Genomic DNA, 21,173 nt, shown 5'->3' with positions numbered 1-21,173 from the left:
ACTGAAATAGGCCACAAAATTATTTCTGAACAAATACAAGCAAAAGTGACCTGCGTATATATTTCTCGTATTGGACTAAGATAGGCCACTAAATAATTTCAGAGTTAATAACAGAAAAAGTAAACTGCGTATATTTTTCTCTTTTTCTACTGAAATATGGCAATAAACGCTTTTAGCACAAATAACACCAAATGTGAACTGCTTTTATTTTTCTAGTATTGAAATAAGACAAGAAACACTTTTAGTGCAAATAACACCAAATATGAACTAAGTCTATTTTTCTCTTTTTCTCTATAAATGTCAATAAACGCTTTCAGCGCAAATAACACCAAATGTGAACTGCATCTATTTTTCTCGTATTGCAATGAAATACATCAAGAAACGCTTTTAGCGCAAATAACAGCAAATATAAACTTAGTCTATTTTTATCTTTTTCTCTAGAAATATGGCAATAAACGCTTTTGGCGCAAATAACACCAAATGTAAACTGCGTCTATTTTTCTCATATTGTAGTGAAATATGACAATGAATGTTTTTAGCGCAAATAACTCCAAATGTGAACTGCGTTTATTTTTCTTGTATTGTAGTGAAATATGACAAGAAACGCTTTAAGCGCAAATAACACCAAATATGAGCTAAGTCTATTTTTCTCATATTGTAGTGAAATATGACAATAAATACTTTTGGGTCAAATAACAGCAAATATGAACTTAGTAAATTTTTCTCTTTTTCTCTAGAAATATAGCAATAAACGTTTTTACCGCAGATAACACCAAATGTAAACTGTGTTTATTTTTTTCGTATTGGAGTGAAATATGACAAGAAACGCTTTTAGCGCAAATAACAGCAAATATGAACTTAGTCTATTTTTCTCTTTTTCTCTAGAAATATGGCAATAAACGCTTTTAGCGCAAATAACACCAAATGTGAACTGCATCTATTTTTCTGGTATTGGAGTAAAATATGACAAGAAACGCTTTCAGCGCAAATAACACCAAATGTGAACTGTGTTTATTTTTCTCGTATTGTAGTGAAATACTACAAGAAATTCTTTTACCGCAAATAACACCAAATGTGAACTGCGTCTATTTTTCTCGTATTGTAGTGAAATATGGTTTTTCTTTCACTCTCCCTAGTGCCTGCATACACATCTGTCTCTGAACAAAGTACGATAGTGAATGGCAGACTCTAAGATGGCCGCCGTATTTATAGGGCTGTGACATCACCGGTCTGGCTGCTGATTCACTCATCTCTAAATGTAATGTTATAGACAGTGTGACGGTATGCGAGGTGAGGTGGTGGATGATAGGTATGTTTCACCTCGCATGCGCTCTGTTGTCAGGGACTGAACCGGAATCCGGCCCGGGTTTTTCCAGCCTCTGTGGCAGGCTTGGTTCCGGTCCAGAGATTATGGTCCACTGGAGTTCACCTCCAGGTGGACTTTAAATAAACAGGAAGAGAGCACAACAGGTCTCTCATGTGCTGAGTCTCAGGACTGTAACCTGTGTTGCTGAAGAGAGAGCTATGTTTGGATGCGGGAAAAACAAAAGGTTTGCTTTACCATTTGTGTTGTGGATGTTGGGGAGCAGCCCCACACTGTATAGTCAGGACACGACTGTATAGCTTAGCGCCGGACGGCAAGGATTTACTTTATGTTTTGTTTGTTTCCTGCTGTGCAAACCTTTGTGCCTAAATAAACCTGGCAACAAGCCAGATTTTCAAGGAAACTGCCTGCTTACGGACTGTCTGTTCAGAAAAAGGTGATCCCCACGAGCTAATCTCCCACAACAGCTAAGAACTATTATGCACCTGCAGGATTTCTATCTGCATAGCAATGCATATACTGCTACACTGAAACCAGACCTAGCGGCAGCTACCTATGTGGGTTGATATAATTTTAACAATATTCAAGCTTTGTTAACTTAAGAGGGTTGTCTCACTTCAGCAAATGGCAAAGTTAATACAAGGTACTTACTAATGTATTGTGATTGTCTATATTGCTTCCTTTGCTGGCTGGATTCATTTTCCTGTCTCATTTTACACTGTTAATTTCTAGAGGTTACGGCCATCACTGCACCACAGATAGAAGGTGGCCAGGATGGGAGCTGCTGTGCATGTGGCCATGTTGCCGATCAATGGAAAGGCCGGCACGTCTTCCTTTAGTGTGCAAGCACGGCCACCACTGCTAGATTACAGGGTGGTCATAGGCTACTTTCACACTTACATTTTTTTGCCTGATCTGGCAGGGATCAGTAAAGACATTTCCGTTTTTGATAATACAACCGGCTGTATCCATTATGAACGGATCTTGTTGTATTATCTTTAAAATACCAATGACAGATCCAGCACTAAAACCATTGTAAGTCAATAGGTGCCGGATCCGTTTTCTATTGTTTCCGAGAAAACGGATCCATCCCCATTGACTTGCATTGTGGGTCATGCCAGATCCGTTTGGCTCCACGTCCCATGCCGCTCAGAAAACTGCAGCTTGCAGCGGTTTTCTGTCCTGTATGGGAACGCAACCAAAAGCAACGGAATGCATTTTGTGTTCTGTTCAGTTCAGTTTTGTCCCCATTGACAATGAATGGGGAAAAAAACGGAAGCGTTTTTCAGCGGTATACGCAGCTATGAATATAATAGTAATTAAAGAGGACCTTTCATGGGTTTATATGTTCTCCCTGATGTCCTCTGCTACGATTGGACCGTGCTACAGTATCCCTTCTGAATACAGAATGCTTAGTAGGTGGTCAATTGAGGGTTAAAAAAAAAAAATAATAATTAACTCACCTTCTCCTCTTGATCGCCTAGCTGCCGGCCAGGGTTGCTGGGGATGACGTGATGACGTAGTGGACGTCGCGCTCCCGGCTTTCCCCGCTGCTCAGCTACACCGCTGCCACCTCGACTATGCTGGCGTCTCTGTGCCGAATCCTCCATCCACCTTCTCTGTAACCGGGAACGGGTGATCAGCGTTGTTGAACCGCGGCGCTGTTATCGACTGCTGGTTCGGATGTGGGGGGTGCCTCTGGTTCCTGCTTTTTGTCCAAGCCTGCATGCTGCTGCTTGTTGTTTCTGCCATTCCCGACTCTGCGCTCCTGCCTCCTTTTTCGCCCACTAAGTCGATGTGAACAGTTTGTTGTCTGGAGGTTCTTTTTTCCTTTACCCCCGTGGACTGTGCCTCCGGCTCCTGCCTGAACTGCTACCCCCCCTTTGGTGCCGTGAGTAACCTCTGTGTTCCCCCCCTATTTGTGTTCCCCCCACCTAATGGATTGTTGGAGAAGATGATAAGCTGATAAGCTTCTCTTCTTTAGTGACTAACCTCCTCACGATTGCTGACTCCAACTAACCTTGAAACGGAGTTTGACAAAATTGCACATGATCGCACATGATTACAAGAAAGTGAACTCTAAAGTTTAAAGTATAAGGTGGAGAGGGGGAAAAAAAAAAAAATAATAATAATAAGAGGGGAAAGAGTATAAAGAAGAGTGGACACAAAAAAAAAAAAAAAGGGGGAGAGCGAAAAAAAAAAAGGAGAAGAGAAACAGAATTAAGAAGAAGGCACTTTAAAAAAAAAAGGGAAAGGGGGATAAGGAATAAGGAAAAAGGAAAAAGTAAAAAAAAAAAAAAAAGAGAAAGAAGGAGAGCAAAGAAGAAAAGATATATATTTAAAGGAGAGAAGGAGGCGGAATAAGGGGGAAAAAAAAATAAAAAAAAAATAAAAACCAAATAAATACTCCAAAAAAAAATAAATAAAAATAAATATTTTAAAAAAAAAGGAATAAAGAGGAATAAGCTATGGGCCCAAAAGCCTTTAGGCGTTCGACTGATCTATCAGGTCAGAAACATGGGTCCAAAACTGCTGAACCAACAAAATTGGACCAGTTTCTGAAGTCCCCAAGGGTCAATACGAGGGGTGGACAAAAGGAGTTTTTGGAAAAAAAAAATTATGAATCGGAGGTAACAGACCTAGAAATACAAAAAGGCGCTAGATACCCTGAAGAGGAAGATGGAATAATGGGGGAAGCAATCCCTAATGATAACTCTTCACCGCTGGAAGAAATACTCCTAGCGGTTAAACAGAACGGGGACCTAATACAGGTGGTTACAACCCAACTTGGATTTATTCAAGTTGATGTGGGACTAATAAAAGATGAATTGTCCAAAATGCGAGACAGAGTCAACACCCTTGAAAGTTCTGTCACCCTAATACAGAAGGAATCCAAAAAAATAAATACGGAAGTTTCTACACTTAAAGTGGAATATAATCTCTTGAAGAAAAAGGCAGTGGACCTGGAGGATAGGTCACGAAGATATAATGTGAGAATAATAGGGATCCCAGAGGGTGAGGAAGGAAAAAATCCAACTGAATTTGTACAGAAATTAATTCTTGAGAACTTTGGTAAAGAGTCATTCTCTCCTCTTTTTATGATTGAAAGAGCCCATCGGGTCCCAGGAGGAAAACCAATTCCAGGGAGACAACCTCGGTCAATCCTTGCTAAGCTACTGACTACAGGGGACAGAGATGTCCTCCTGAGAAGGGCGAGGGAATCCTCACCGGTTCTGTATAACGGGATTAGACTGGCCTTTTTTCCTGATTTTTCGAAAGAAATACAAGAAAAGAGACGCACATTTATGACTGTTAAAAAGAAGCTAAGAGAAAGGGATATTAAATATTCTCTTATATTCCCGGCCAAATTGCGGATTGTTTTTGAAGATAAAATCTTTTTTTTTGATACCTCAGAAGAAGCCGCGGATTGGCTAGAGCGAAACAATCGATGACTCAATTGGGTTACGATCGGGCGGGAATAATTATTATTATAAGGGGCTTATACCCTTTAAAAAAAAAAAAAAAAAAAAAAAAAAAAAGAAATATAGTTTTCTTTGCTTCCTAATCGCGGTGTGGGGGTGGCTGAGTGGGGGGAGGGTCGAGGGTTGGTCATAGGAAAGAAATCTACTACAATATGTGGTGGATTGCATGTGGAAGGGGGGTGAGGGGTAGGAGGGGGGTGAGGGGAGGGGGGGGGTGGGGTTGGGCTGTGGTGCGTCAGGGTAGGTGTAGTTTCCCTTGTTTTAGTTTTCTTTGTCTTGTTCTTCCTCTTTCTCCGGTTTTTCCATCTGACCACTGGTAATGACGCTGACTAGAATTCTTGCTTGGAATATACGTGGTCTGGGAGATAGAGGTAAGAGACAAGCGATTTTTGATTTAACTCAGGCCCACCTACCAGCAATAATTTGCTTGTTAGAGACCCATCTTACCGAGGAGAATACTAGAGTGCTCGACAGGGGATGGGCTGCGCACACGTTTCATTCCACCCTCTCCAATTATTCGAGAGGTGTCACGGTGCTGATACACAGACTTATTGATTTCGTTTGTGAGGCATCCTCTGTTGACCAACAGGGGAGATTTATTTTCCTATATTGTAGGATAGGGGGGAAGATATGTATCTTGGCCTTTGTCTATATCCCTCCGCCGTTTTCTCTCTCGGTTCTTAACTCTCTTCTACTATTCATGGATAAATGGCCAGAATGTCCAACATTGATTATGGGTGACTTTAACTGTGTCATCGATCCTCTTTGTGACAGGGTTTCTACGAGAGCTAGGAGTGATAGTCCGCTCCGGGGGTCCCCCCTGGCACGGTTCTGCATGGAGATTGGATTTGAGGATGCTTGGGAACACCTGAGACAGGGGAAAAGGGCTTTTTCATGCTCTAGCAAAGCAGGTAAATCATTGTCCAGAATAGATCTTGTATTGATTAACAGTAAATATGTGAAACTTATAAAGCGAATGAAATATGAAACAAGGTCAATATCAGATCACTCTCCGATACTAATTGAACTATGTCTATCTCAGGAAAGATATATACCAAAATCTCCCTTTAGATTAAATCCCTATTGGTTATCAGTTATAAAGACGCATGAAGCAATTCGAAATGACATAGGCCGATTCTGGGATATTAATTACGGCTCAACAAAAATTCAAGTAGTATGGGACACCTATAAGGCGTATATGAGGGGATTGATGGTTAGTAATATCACGTACCTTAGAAAGGAATATGGAAAAAAACAGAAAAATCTAGAAGAACACGTAGTGTTGGCGACAGAATCCTTCCAGATGCATAAGACGGAGAAGAATAGGGAAAATATGCAAAGAGCCACACAAATATATGCTAAGTTTTTATTGGATAAGGCCCAACAGAACCTTTTTTTTAAGGGGCAAAAATACTTTACAGAGTCAGGGCGACCTGGTAAACTCCTCGCTAGAGTAATCTCCAATCAACAACCTAAAAAACATATAGATAAGGTTCGATTGAGTGATGGTAGGATAGTCACTTCACAGGGCCTGGTGGAGAAGGCTTTTCTTGACTACTTTGTTGATTTGTATAAAGCTGACTCCAACATTACAGATGATAAGATAGATCTTTATTTAGATAGGATCAAGTTTCCAACAATTACCGAGATGCAAAGGAAAGCGCTAGAAATGGAGGTCTCAATTCAGGAACTTGAGGGAGCTATTAAATTATGCTCAACTAACTCCACCCCTGGCTCAGACGGGCTTCCATATGAATTCTATAGTAAATATGAGGACTGTATTCTTCACAGACTATTGGAGGTCTTTGCTGAATCAACAGAGGAGGGGATGCTTCCAGACTCAATGATGGAGGCCATAATAATATTAATTCCAAAAAAAGGCAAGGACCCTTTAGATTTAGAATCCTATAGACCAATTTCACTGCTTAATGCAGATGTAAAGCTTCTTGCGAGGGTCCTGGCCACAAGGCTCTCCAGGGTCATTTCCTCCATTGTGCATCCTGATCAGAGTGGCTTTATACAAGACAAGGGCACACACCATAATTTACACCGACTCTTCTCTAATATCCAGGCCCCGGGGGGGACTGCCCGCTCCATCCTGTCATTGGATGCTTCTAAGGCCTTTGACAGGGTGGAGTGGCGCTTCCTCTGGAAGGTTCTTGCTAAGATGGGCTTTGGGGAAAAATTTATACGTACTCTTAGGCTGTTGTATAGATCCCCAAGGGCAAAACTGAGTCTCAATGGAATTCTGAGTAGTAGTATTGATCTAAACAGAGGCACCCGACAGGGTTGCCCATTATCTCCCCTGTTATTCGATATTTATATCGAGCCCCTTGCGTTGGCCATTAGGCAGGATGACCAGATTAAAGGATTTGGTACCCTAGGAACACAGGACCGCATCTCACTATATGCAGATGACATCCTGTTTTTTATAGATCATACGGAAATCATTCTTCCTAGGATTATTCAAATGGTTAACGCATTTGGTGAGGTATCTGGTCTCCGAATAAACTGGGCAAAAACTAGTCTGCTCCCAATAGATCCCCTGCCACAAAAGGAGGTTCCTGCTACACAGTTGGATATTGTTGATACTATTCAATACTTGGGTTTGACTATATCGCCTCGGGTTGAAAATTTTGTACAACTCAATCTGATCCCCATAATGGTAAAGATCAGAGCTAAAATAGGAATCTGGCTGAAACTTCCCCTATCCAGAGCTGATCGAGTTTCACTAGTTAAAATGGTGATATTACCACAATTTCTTTACGTGCTCAGGAATACACCTATTTGGATACAAGACAAACATTTTAAACTCATGGAAAGAATAATTAATGATTTAATATGGGGAAGAAAGCGAGTGCGAATTAAGCTGGAATACTTGTATAAATCAGTGGAGTGTGGGGGTTTAAATCTCCCCTACTTTAAAGGGTATTTTATTGCAGCCCAGCTATTGAGGTGCTATGAATCAGAGGACAGTGCACTCCTGGGGAAGCTGGTAACTAGCCACGCTCATAACAATATTTTTACCTTGTTGGAATCCGGGCTTTTGAAGAGCTATGAGCAAGACTATAAAGAGACTATAAATCTACTTCTGAAAGTGTGGGGTATAACTAGGACATGGTTGAAGGTTAGGGGTTCACTCACATTTACGCCTCTTTGGCATAATTTCTATTTACATAGGTTAGATGATATTGCAGCTGACACTTTTTGGCAGAAGAATAAAATATTATATATTTCACAGGTAGTTAAAGATAGAGAAATTAAATCCTTTAGAGAAATGACACATAATATAAGAAATCTCTCATGGTTTAGGTATTTTCAATTGCGATCTGTACTATCCAGTTTGGACGATAAACGTCTGCTGGAAATAGATAATTTATCTTTTTTGAATGATTGGGTAGGGGGTACACCTTCTAGAATAAAGATTTCCAATATATATAAGTTATTAATTAAGGCACGGTTTAGCGATACACAATCACCAGGACAAAAAGCATGGGAAGCGGACTGCCCGCACTTGCGAGTAGAAGGGTGGGAGAATATTTTTGGGAATCTGACTTCAGTATCCCAGAACTTTAACCATGTCCTAATACAATTTTACATTTCCCATAGACTATACATTACTCCCCTATGGATGAATAAATGTGGGTTGAGAGCCACATCTAACTGCCCCAAATGTGATATTGTAGGAGCAGACTTCCTCCACATGGTTTGGACTTGTCCAGAACTTGTAAAATACTGGAATAGTATTAATAATTGTATTATCCATAAACTAAAAATTCGAATTCCTTTTGAACCTCATGTATTCGTGCTTAACGACTTTTCCAAATTAAAAAATCACAAGTATCAAAAGATCTTTCTGAGCAGAATATTGATGTTGGCTAGAGTTCTGATTAGTCGGACCTGGTTTGCCCGATCCACTCCAGACATAAATATATGGATAAATTTAACTGATAAGGTAAAAAATTACGAGAAAATCATATATAAACGGAGGGAAGTTGAGGACCAGTGGAATAGGATATGGGGTGGCTGGAAGATTGACTAACTGAGGTCATGTTGGTTTGTTTATGGGGGTCCTACCTTGACGCACCACAGACTAGGGGGGAGGGAGGGGAGGGTTTTTTATAAATGCAACTAAAAGATGAACTAATTATATTTATATTTATCTACATTTGGTTGGGTCATTAATAATTGAGGGGTTGTAAAAAAATTTGCTGTTAATGTTTTGTAATTTTCCCAATAAACTTTAAAAAAAAAAAAAAAAAAAAAAAAAAAAGAGGAGAAGGTGAGCTAATTTTTATTTATTTTTTTTAAGTCTCAATTGACCACCTACTAAGCATTCTGTATTCAGAATGCTATTATTTCCCCTTATAACCATGTTATAAGGTAAAATAATACAGTGAATAGACTGTCACCTAGCAAGCATGCGTGAAAATCACACCGCATCCGCACTTGCTTGCAGATGCTTGCGTTTTCACTCAGCCCCATTCACTTCTATGGGGCCTGCGTTGCGTGATAAACGCACAATATAGAGCATGCTACGATTTTCACACAACACATAAGTGATGCGTGAAAATCACAGCTCATGTGCACAGCCCCATAGAAATGAATGGGTCCAGATTCAGTGCGGGTGCAATGCGTTCACCTCCCGCATTGCACCCGTGTGGAAATCTCGCCCGTGTGAACTCAGCCTTACTCTTCCTACAATTCCCAGGCTGCAAAGTGCAGATCTCAGATCCGGATGGCCAGTCCATCTCAAAACTGTGGTAGGCACTAAAGCAATATACCCTTTCCACAGCAGTAAAGTTGTTTTGCCATAAACAAGCTGTACTTTACTGACCTGTCCAGGCACAGCCTTGAAGGTTCTAAACAATCTGGAATATCTGGTCTCTTCCTGGATGACTCTTCTCTTTGGGCCTAGTTAGCAGGAGCTCAAACATACACATCTTTCCTTTAGCTCTGATTAGCAAAGATATACTTATCACCAGGGGGTGAGGCCAGCCAACACTCTAGCAATCTAAGGCCTCCTGCACACGACCGTTGTGTGCACCCGTGGCCGTTGTCCCGTTTAACGTGTTTTTCTGCGGTCCCATTGACTTTCAATGGGTCCGTGGAAAAATCGGAAACTGCACCGTTTGGCAGCCGCGTCCGTGATCCGTGTTTCCTGGCCGTGAAAAAAATATGACCTGTCCTATTTTTTTCACGGCCAACGGTTCACGGACCCATTCAAGTCAATGGGTCCGTGAAAATCACGGATGCACACAAGATTGTCATCCGCGTCCGTGATCCGTGTCCGTGATCCGTGTCCGTTTTTTCCTATCATTTCAATGGCAAACTTGACTTAGATTTTTTTTTCATTTTTCATGTCCGTGGATCCTCCAAAAATCACGGCAGACCCACGGAAGAAAAAACGGGCACGGATCACGGTACAACGGAACCACGTTTTGCGGGACGTTAAAAAATACTGTCGTGTGCAGGAGGCCTAACTAGAACTGCCAAAGTAAATTATTTGTTGCCCATACATAACCATTTGGGATACACAGTGCATATAGAGATAGGTACTTGTAACAGTAAATCTCAACATTTGACATGGTAACATGGCATTAACCTGCATTAATCTGCCGGGTCACTGCCTATGGGCAGCCTAAATAATATATTTCCAATGCCCTTAAGTCATGTTAGAGCCCTATATTTCACAGATATGGCATGAAAAGATATCCATAGGGCCCTATCAAACTGAAGAAGATAATTTTGGTCTCCAATGAGTGGTATAGAAATGCATAGGAAATTACACCGTTCCTTACAAAGGCATACAGTAAAAAAAAAAAAGTGCTCTGTGTGGTATATATATAATTTTATAAATGGAGGTCTGATAGTGACGTATTCTACTGTATGTTTATACAGTGGAACATGTTTCTGCTTACAATTGGAGATTCATTGCATGTGTCATGTGGTTCTCTTAACGTATATCTTCTCTGTAGGACTCTACCATGAAGTGACCAAAGGCTGGAAGTTGTTCTGTTGATGTAAGTGGCAAACAAAATGCAACCTTTAAAATAATCACTCTTTTTGCTTCTTCTGCCTGTCTGTATGGACCTCAATCTCTGCATGTTCTTCATAATGATAATGCTTAGAGACAAGTTTGAAAGAAAATGGTGGATACAGATACTCGATTACTATTGTAGTATTATTTGTGTATTGTATGACAACACTATTTGTCTCTATTTATTGTTTTTTGGTATAGTGCTGACTTCATGGTGGTATCACTGTATGGAAGTATTATGAAAGGCCTCCATACACATTAGAGTATGTGTAGCTCCCAACTCTCCTCTGACAGATGATGGGCATGTTGAATTTCAATGTGCAGACCTTTTGTTCTCTTGCAAGATAAGCCACCGAAATGAGCGTATATGTGTATGGGGGAGTCAGGATATATAGATGTTGAAAGAACGAGTGCTGACAGGTATTGAAGGTGTATAGGTACCTTTAGGTCTTCATTATGTGGCAGAATATTTCCAGCGTAAAATACCCCTTCCCCCCCCACCAATTATCAATATTAGCTTGTGGTGTCCAAACTAGGCAAATATTTGAATCTATTACATTATTAATGAATATTTATTGCAGGCTATATTTTTGGTAGTTTATACCATTCATAAAATCCCTAATCACCTATCAGAGATTCAGGATCTACAATTGTCAGAATTAGTGTTGAGCAAATCAAAGTCATGGACTTCGATCTAAATTTCAGGATAAATTCGATTCACTGTCAGGCCAAATTTCCTCGTGCTTCGTGGTGGCAAATCGATTTAACCTGAAATAGTGCAAAAAATGTAAAAAAAAAAATCATACTTACCTGCTCGAGACGGGTCGAACTCCGCCATCTTGCTTGAAGAGCTTGGCAAAAATCCAGTGCGAGGTGGTGTATGACCTCACTCTGCCAGCCGGCGTTATGATGTTATCTCAGGCCCAGCGATATTTTGCATCAGCCCTTTAGCAAGATGGTTGCGTCTGGCACACCTCGAGCAAATGGAGCAGGTAAGTATGTTTTATTTATTTTTATTTTATGTTCTTATTTAATTATTTGTGTTATGAATAACAGATGCTGCGATCATGTATGAACGTGGCATCTGAGGGGTACAATGACGATGTCAGGGCACAAATGCCGCTCCCTGTCATAGTACCCACTTATTACAATGAAATGCACTTTGTGACAAAGTAATTAATCACAAAGCGAATATTTTTGTAAAATTGGTCGGAAGAGCCAAAATTTAATTTTCAAATGCTTCACTCATCACTAATGATACCAATAAATATAAGAATCTTCAATAAGAGATAAACACACCAGAACCATTAAAGGCCTTCTATAAAGAAAGAATACGCACAACTAGAACAGATATATATATATATGAAAATATAAAAATTACAATATGGCTATATCCCCTAAAATGGACAAACTCTACACAACACAAAGACCACATCACATTTTATAGCTCTCATAGTCCTTCTGATACATGTGGAAATAATAGACCCAAATATTCACTGGGTCCCCCACACTACGGACCAGTGACATTATGGGCATAGTTCCAACATATATCCACGGCTGAAGCATATTAGGATGACTACAGGCCTCCTATTGAGAGGCAACACTCACAATTAATAACAGAATAAATAAACATGAAAATATGTGTGTACCCCTTGAAAGTAATATTGCTAAACCATATCCAATACCACCATTTCCCTATACCATCAAATAGGTATCAGATATATAATATATGAGGGCTCCTCTTGTAAATAGAATATGAAATCTAAAATAATAATAACCTTATTATAGGACTTATCAACAATATCTACACAATTATACAACACAGTCAGTGGCATCGACCCTCTTATTTATTTTTATTTTTATATTTATTTTTATATTTATTTTTATTTTTATTTCACCTATCACCCTCCCCTCTTTTGGATAACCTGCATATTTTATTTTGGCCACAAACCTAATAGGCCAAACAAAACAGATACAGGATAACGAATTGAATATGTCAACCTTATTGTTAGGCTTAATTGATTGATAAATCAATTGATCACCGTTTTACAAATATCACAGTATTCACCATGTATATTTTATTTTTTGGCCACAAATCTAATAGGCCAAACAAAACTGATACAAGATAACGAATTGAATATGTCAGCCTTATTGTTAGGCTTAATTGATTGATAAATCAATTGATCATCGCTCTATAAATATCACAGTATCCACCATAATCCTCCACTTACTGATGAAGGGATAGACTCCCGAAACGCGTTTAAGAGGATTACTGGGATACTCACTATTCACTACAGAGCAGGAGAAGCACTGCGAAGAAGCCTGACAGAGAGTCCGCGATCACGTGACCACATACGTCACGCTTCAGACGCGCGAACCACGCCTCTCGGCGTCCTAGGCAACACGAGACGCTGCTTACTCCTGAGGACCAGACCGGACTTCAACAGCCAATTCCCGGCAACCAGCATTAGAGGACCGAAAGAACACAAGCGTCGAGAAGGGTAAGTGATCTCTGTAGCCAGAGACAGTGCAGGACGCCGCACCCAGGCACAGAGCACCCCCATTTTCTCCACAGAAGAATATATGTACTATAACCACTAAGAACATTTGCCATATATACAATACTCCAATCTGCAAAGACGCACTATCCTCTATCTAACAGCAAACTACCATCCACTAAATATCCCACCAACGGAACTACAATTATAGAAGGGGGACTGCCTTTTTTAATACTCTCTTAATACTCTATATAATGTTACATTCTGAACTTGATTTTATTTGATTTTACTGCTCAGTGGCAGCTTTATAAAGGACTGGAAGACCAATATATTTTTCCAATATTTTACTTTATATGAAGGACTATTTTCTATAAAGGACTTTTTACTCCCCATACTTATGTGAAGGATACTTTACTCACACCCCTTTTCCCCCCAAATAATTTTTCACAATATTTTTCTAAAAGGATCCATCACCCCTCACAAATTGGTGATCACTTTATTATATCTATTTATCTTTTACGCATAACTACACACAAGCTTTTTATCTACATATTACATGAATACCAGAACCTAAATAAAATACACCCTGTTCCCAAACTAAGAGCGTGCCTGCTTATCCTTTATTGTTTCAATAAGAGATAAGTTACCAATTTTTTTCGCCATGTTTTTTTATGAATGGTTATATTTTGCATTACACCTGTCAACATTTGTTCCATCTGCTTTTTGCTTATGTGGTAATATAAGTTGTCTGTCTGTTACCTCATGTTAACGTCTGCCTTTTACTGTCTTTTTCCAGATGGACTTCGTCTCGTCACAATTTCACATTTAATTGAGGGGGTTTCACACGCTCTCACTCCATCTCACCTTTCTATTAAATTTTAGCTATTGTCTTCCTAACTAGAGGTTCAGATAATGTCTTTATCGTCTTGTAATTTACCATAGAAAATGCAGTCTCTGTTAGCCCCATGAGCTTTGTGCAAATTCAGCTGAAGAAAAAAGCTAAAATTAAATATTTTCAAACTTTGTGCTTTAGGGCGCTTTCACACAAGGCAGATTTTGTTGAAGAAAATATCTGCAAATGGAAAACAGTTCAATTCCCGTTCATTCAAAATGGGGTGTTTTGGCGAGAAGCACGTGGATTTCTGCAACCCCCATTCAGATGAATGGTATTGAATTTCCATAGCCGAAATTTTCTGCAACAGGATGTGCTGTGTGTTATGGCACCCTAAGGAGTGCGGGTGACTACACATAAGATCCACATGAAGATCTGTGTCGATTTGTGTGCAATTCTATCCACACCAAAATTGACGATTTCTAATTAATTGGAAAAGGGTGAAATCCACAACTAAAACCGCAAACATAATTGACACGCTGTGGATTTGGAAATCTGCACAGCAGTTCAATCTCTGCACTGAGAAAAATCGCAAAGTTTAGATGAGATTTGTGCAATCCCATGTACGCACGTATTTTACAACGTGTCCATGTCACCTGATTGTATAAGTAAAATGAGGGACATTTTATTTGCATTGGTACCAGTAAGTGGATCCTGCCTGCTCAACCAATGTTTCTAGATCAGTCGTTGCCAGTCTGTGGCTCCCTAGCTTCACAAAACTACTACTTCTGGCATGTTCTAGTTCTTGTTTTTACAAGTAGAGAGCCACATGTTGGAGAATAATGATCTGGAGTATGGTGGTCTCAAACAGCAGACAATATTGATGGCAAATACTGTTATGTGTTGGTATAATACTACTGCAAGGCTTGCTATACACGTTAGAAAAATGTTGGCTGAACTTGCCAATTTTGGCATTACCAGTTCACCATCCAATGTGTATGGGCTCCTACCGACTCTCCCCAACAGTAGATATCAAAAAGCAAGGATATGGCAGGTGGATTTCAACTACCCAGTACTTTTGTAGTCAGGCAGTTTAGACACGGCTAGAGGTGTTTGACACTCGTTACTCCCCCCCTCACAATACATGCCAGCTCAGCCTACTGTAGTATGGGGGGAGAATAATTAAATTCCAGATGGAAAAACAATAAACCATGGTGACTCTTCCTTCCTTTCCTTCCTTCCTTCGTTCCTTTCCTTCCCTCCTTTTCTTCCTTCCTGATCTTCCCTCCCTTCCCATCCTTCCCTACCTTCCCGGCCTTCCCTCCCTTCCGTTCTTCCCTCCCTTCTGTCCTCACTTCAATCCTTGCTTCCTTCTTTATTTCCTTCACTCCCTCTCTTCCCTCCTTCCTTACATCATCTTCCTTTTCACATCAGTCCCCGTCTCTATCAAAGCAGTAGGTTTTGGAGTGTGAGAAGAAACCCACAGAAACAAACGTCTTCTAATCTGCCTAATACATACTGGAACATATTTGTTTCGCAAGATCTCTGCTTCCTGTCAATGAATGTATTGTTTAGCCCCGAGGATGAAATCTATTCCGGTCATGTCCTGAACACACAGGTACATAGATCTTGCAGGTACTGAATGGTTACCACAGCTCTGCCATGTGCCTGAATGACGAATGAAGGGTTCCATTGAATAACAGCAAAGAGAGATCTTAAAATCGATGAGTAGATTAGAAAACTACATACTATAGATTTTTAACTATAAAATGAATGCTGAATCCAACATGCCATTTATGTTTTGACGTGAAAAAAAAAAAAATTGTCATGCCTTTAATAAATCCCAAGATTACAAGTTCTTTTCCGTTTTACTAACAGTTCATATTTCAAACAACTTTTCATGTAAGAGCGGTATATTGATTTCACCAAGAATCTTTGGCCATATCTGAACAAAACGGACATCGAATGATGTCAGGAAACCTACAAAAGACTAGACTTTAAAAAGACCCAGATAAAATGTTGCATTGGAACACATGGGAAAGCTTAGATTAAAATAATGGTTATGTCCAGCTTGATGAGAATTCTTTTCTATTTTCTTCTCTGGGATGGCTTTATGAGGTGCTTTACAAGCTATTCTTATCCTCCCTTGCAGGCCAATTGTCAGGAAACTAGATGTCTTACAGTTTATCCAGATAAGCGAGAGCATAATTTATAGCCTGTCGTAAACATTCCACGGTGGGAGTGTCAGTCCTCTGCCCTGTGAGTGATGGTGCTGGTATGTCTGCTCCAGTCCACATGTGCAGGAGTTTTCCTTCAATCACAATGGGGTCTGTCTTCCACCTCATCCAAATACAGGAATCCAATGTGTTCTAATCTATGAAAAGATAACTGAGCTCTTTGGAACAGATATCAAAAGAACATGCATTCACTGAGATGATGCAGGAGGTTTACAATCCTCTTCTACCAGTGGATCATAAACGTATGATTTAAATAGCTCTATTTTGGGGGATTTAGAAAATAGTTTAAAATACCATAATGAATTACGTTAAGTGCCAGCTCCGAAGGTAATACAGTAAAATGTTCTCTTCTCAACCTTAATGCATGCTCCAATTAAGTTGACCAGATGGCACACATATACAAAACATTTTTTAGACTGTTATTTTGTTTCCATATTGAAATTGCATGTATAAGCCTGTTTCACATGTGGTGTAGATATGTGCATCATACACCTTACTTGAAATGACGCAAATTAAATTGGAAACCACAATTGTAATGTCCAATGTCAAAAGCCTGGTGTATTTGCTCCATACATGCTCTAGAACACCTTGAGTGTCTTCTTCTATTTCACCAAATAAGGAACATTATATAGAAATCTTCTTTACTTGTGCGTTATATCGTTGGCCCGTTCCAGCTGCTGCCCTGCTACCCTGGGTGGGCACAGGCTCGGTGTCTCTCACCCTGCTGCTGTCTGGCAGCCTAGATCCAGAGTCCCTCCTCTGCCCACCTACAGCAGGTCTGGCTGCCAGAATACAGGCCAAGTCCTGCGCTTCTAGGTCAGGCCCTCGCTGTCTATCTGTCTATGGTTGGCCACCACAGGTTACTTAAGGCAGCTTCCTCTAGAAAAAGATGCCTGAGTTTTAGATTGTTTAGCTGTCACGGCCTATGGTGTGTTTTGTGACACTTTCCTTCACTTGCTTGCCCGTGGCAACGTGTGGTGTTGTGTGCATGTGGTGGCAGTGTCTCAGCCCTATGGCTGATCCCCAGGACATGGTTGCCACGCATGCCGTTGCCCACGGCAACAGGTGAAGTGTGTGTTTATGTGTATACTTCCCCTTTAAGTGGCCGTATTCCCTTGCCTTGTGTTGGAAGGGTTAACTCCCTTCTGTGTGTGTGATCACTGGGTGTCTCTGAGTGTGGGTGTGGCTACTTTGGGCTATAAAGCCTCTGCTGTTTGCAGGTAGCTGAGGGGTTCTTCAGCCATGGTTGCTGAAGACATCCTCCTGTTATACCATCTGTCAGTGGGGGCCATAAGCTTTATGTATGGTGTTAAGTAGATGTTTCTTTGGTCTTTATTTATTGCAGCATATGGTTTCCTGGTTTCCCGTGTGATGTGTGTTGTGTCCTGTGTCCTTTGTGTTGTTGTGGACAGCAGCACTTGTACATGGGTTCCAGGTTGTGTGTCTGTGGCAGGTAGGTGTGGTACTAGTCTCACTTACCTGTCATTGCCATATGTCTGTTTCTGTTTCCCCTTTCATTATAGCTTGGCCAGTGAGACTCCTGTTCGTCCGTATCTAGGAGGAACAGGTAGTCTTACCCAGCTCCTAGTCCAGGGCCACCCTGAGGGCTAGCAGGAATATCAGGTTCCGGAGTATGAGCCCTCCTACCATCAGGGTTGGCTCATACAAGCTAGGAGACAGGGTCAGAATTAGGGATTGTTAGGAGGTGACCTGCTCCTTGATTCCTGTCCTGGCCATGCTCTGACCATCCATCTGCTGATACCGCACGGCTGAGGGTTTTCCCCATCCTCAGCCGTGACATTAGCCTATTAGTTCACTGCAAAAGTGTGCTGTTCTTTTTCTCTGCCATGTACCAAACTCTGCTCATTTACCAATTCTGACTCACCGCTGCCTGATCTGACCATTGCCTGTTTATCATATTGATCCTTTGCTGCCTTCCTGTCACGGAAGGTGTACAGGAAACAAGACAACAAAAATGAATATACGACTCACTGGATCCAGAACTAAGGAACAAAAAGGGAGACCCCTGCATCAGACCTGGCACTCTCCCTGACTGCTCAGCCTATGCGAGTAGGTAGATGGTAGATGATCGCATATCCTCGTACCTCGACTGTATAACACCTGAACACCCTATAATAGTGAGGGGACACGACCACCGGCTCCCTACACTAGATACGGAGGGAGTCAGGGTCACCTGGAATCCAGCAAACAGAAAAACACAAATGAATGCACAACACTTATCTTGTAGAAGACTGGGAAGTAGGATCAGCATGCACACACACTCCAGGAAGTAATATAAACCGCAAACTGATGCACTATGGGGAGGAATTTAAAGGGATGCAATCAGTACAACTATATGACAGCTGAGAGAGGCTAATGAGATGAGGAACTGAAAGCAAAACAAAGGAAGCGGTTCTGAAAGGCATCTGTCAGAGCTTCTCAGATGTCTGGTGGTGACATTTCCCTGACCTCGGACTAGTTTTAAGGATTCACACACACTTTTCCTGCCCTGACCTCTGCCTGTTTCCTTACTACAAGTATTGCCTGATCTCTCTGTGCACCCACTGCCCTTAAAATTCAACATTGAAAGCCATAAATTAATTATTGCATCTTTTTTGGTGATACAATGGGATTTATTTTTATTTCGTTTTATTAGCATTGTTTTTAGTTTTTATACCTGGGTCATGCAAGACCCATACAAGACCATTTTTATTGCTGATTCCTTTTGTAACCGATGATGACATATCAGCTCTAGTTATAGGGGATATACAGTCCTCAGAGGCTTTACAAGGTTATTGAGCCTCACTGCAGAGCTGACCTGAGCTTGTGCAGTTACCCAGCCCAAAGCGATCAGATGACCGCTAGGACCTGAGCAGCACATTGCCACTTTCTGATCTGTATACACAGTTCTCAATAGTCAATGGAGAAGACTGGGTTGGTAAACAAATTTCCCTAACTTGTCTAAAGGGAGCCCAGCTGTCACTGACAGTGAGCTGCCTGCTCCCACAACTGCACACTTGGCCTGTAGCTGCTTACTCTACAAGTATAAGGTACTTGCAGAGTTAAATGCAGACCACCAGTATGTACAGGGTGGGCCATTTATATGGATACTGCTTAATAAAATGGTAAATGGTTGGTGATATTAACAGCATATGCTGTGAAGATACGAGATGTGCAGCACCTGAAACTACGGATACTGGAAGCCTGTGCTAGCATTTCTCCTGCGGTGTTGCTATCAGTGTGTGAAGAGTGGGAGAAGAGGGTTGCATTGACAATCCAACACAATGGGCAGCACATTGAACACATTTTATAAGTGGTCAGAAACTTGTAAATAACTCATGAAAGAATAAAGTTACGTTAAAACCATTGTTTTTCTTGTGAAATTCCCAATAAGTTTGATGTGTCACATGACCCTCTTCCTATTGAAAAAACAAAAGTTGGATTCAAAATGGCCGACTTCAAAATGGCCACCATGGTCACCACCCATCTTGAAAAGTTTCCCCCCTCACATATACTAATGTGCCACAAACAGGAAGTTAATATCACCAATCATTCCCATTTTATTAAGGTGTATCCATATAACTGGCCCACCCTGTATATAGTCAATGGGCAGTCCACAAGTGGTTAAAAAATGTTTGAGACCTCATTTGGAGTATTGTGCGACCATATCTCCAGAAGGATATTGATACTTTGGAGAGAGTTCAGAGAAGAGCTACTAAACTGGTCCATGGATTGCAGGATAAAACTTACCAGGAAAGATTAAAGGACCTTAACATGTATAGCTTGGAAGAAAGACGAGACAGAGGGGATATGATAGAAACTTTTAAATACATAAAGGGAATCAACAAGGTAAAAGAGGAGAGAATATTTAAAAGAAGAAAAACTGCTACAAGAGGACATAGTTTTAAATTAGAGGGGCAAAGGTTTAAAAGTAATATCAGGAAGTATTACTTTACTGAGAGAGTAGTGGATGCATGGGATAGCCTTCCTGCAGAAGTGGTAGCGGCAAATACAGTGAAGGAGTTTAAGCATGCATGGGATAGGCATAAGGCTATCCTTCATATAAGATAGGGCCAGGGGCTATCCATAGTATTCAGTATATTGGGCAGACTAGATGGGCCAAATGGTTCTTATCTGCCGACACATTCTAGGTTTCTATGTTTATTTATTTTCTTTTTTATTCCACTGTAACAATTTGGACAGTTTTTTTGAGTTCTTTACATAAAATCTAAATTAAAATCCATTGTAATGCCTGGTTGTAATTAAATAAAATTAAAAATTAAAAACACCAAGAAGAAGAATACTTTTATAAGCGTTTTAGCTTTCCGTTTGTGAGATCCGTTCAGGGCTCCCACAAGCGGTCCAAAACGGATCAGTTTGGCCCTAATGCATTCTGAACGAAAAAGGATCCACTCAGAATGCATCAGTTTGCATCAGTTCAGTCTCCATTCCGCTTTGGTGACGGACACCAAAACGCTTCTTGCAGTGTTTTGGCGTCGTCTGACGAAACTAAGCCAAACGTCAATAGAGGATGGATCCGTTTTCTATTGTGCCAGATTGTGTCAGTGAAAATGGATCCATCCCCATTGACTTACATTGTGTGCCAGGAGGGATCCGTTTTCACTGACACAATCTGGCACAATAGAAAACGGATCTGTCCTCCATTGACTCTTGGCTATGTTAAAGATAATACAAACGGATCCGTTCTGAATGGATGCAGACGGCTGTATCATCTGAACGGATCCGTCCATGATGGATCC

This window comes from Bufo gargarizans, chromosome 4 (genome assembly GCF_014858855.1).
Source record: "Bufo gargarizans isolate SCDJY-AF-19 chromosome 4, ASM1485885v1, whole genome shotgun sequence".
Lineage (NCBI taxonomy): Eukaryota > Metazoa > Chordata > Amphibia > Anura > Bufonidae > Bufo > Bufo gargarizans.
The sequence above is the reverse complement of the archived record's forward strand: the minus strand, read 5'-3'. Positions refer to the sequence as shown.